The 809-nt window shown below is 39.2% G+C and overlaps 1 protein-coding gene across 1 annotated transcript in view; it reads left to right on the plus strand.

Moving 5' to 3' along the window:
- CDO1 (cysteine dioxygenase type 1) overlaps positions 1-809 on the plus strand; it is a 9244-nt gene that overhangs the window by 172 nt on the left and 8263 nt on the right. The gene's annotated exons all lie outside the window — the stretch shown is intronic.

Here is an 809-nt window from a genome sequence, read left to right on the forward strand (position 1 = left end):
GGGTAGTGCAGGTCGAGGGGTTTTGCTGCTTGCCAGGAGGAAGGAAGATGCCTGTTGTTGTTTTGAGTCGCTCCTGCTTTGCTAACAACCGAGTTATTTCTGCCGTTGGTGACTTCCCTGTCTTAAATTTCAATATAAATACAGTTTATATGAGCCCCTCCTTTAAAAACAAGCAAACACAAACCCCAAAACTTGCTACCAGAAAAGCACAGCTGAACTGTTTTTCAGCCTCCCTTCACCTCACACCGACTATCCTCCATTCAGAACAGATCATGACATTTGTAACACAACATAAGGAATTAAAAAGCGGAAAAACAAAGTGTGCTAACATTAGAAGTATGCATGGCAGCCTTTTTTTTTTTTTCTTTCTTTCTTTTTGTTTTTTTTTCCTTTGGCCAGCCAGACCGGCTGTACAGAAATAACAGCACTTGAAAAGTTCAGTGAAATGCCAGCATTGATTGCTTATGTTCTGACATCACAATAAAAATATGTCTACCTGTTATATGCACAAATTGTGGATGCAGTGAGAGGCAGCATATAGCTATGCATGCTATGCTTTGAAAGTAATTTCTTACAAGCATCCTAGATTGAGTAAAATAGAGTGGTCTTACAGGAGAACTAAATAATATACAGTTACATCAGTGCACTTCACATGTCACTGCTTGAATTTTTTAGGTGAGAGTGAGGTGTCCTGTCATCTTCATAAGTATTACTTTATCTAGCAAAATAAAATGCAAATAGTCATGACTAAAGCTAATATTCAACCAGAAGGCTGCGCGGGGTTACTTGAACCGTAACAGCTAGAAGCG

This window comes from Merops nubicus, unplaced genomic scaffold, assembly GCF_000691845.1.
Source record: "Merops nubicus isolate BGI_N331 unplaced genomic scaffold, ASM69184v1 scaffold40266, whole genome shotgun sequence".
NCBI classification, from domain to species: domain Eukaryota; kingdom Metazoa; phylum Chordata; class Aves; order Coraciiformes; family Meropidae; genus Merops; species Merops nubicus.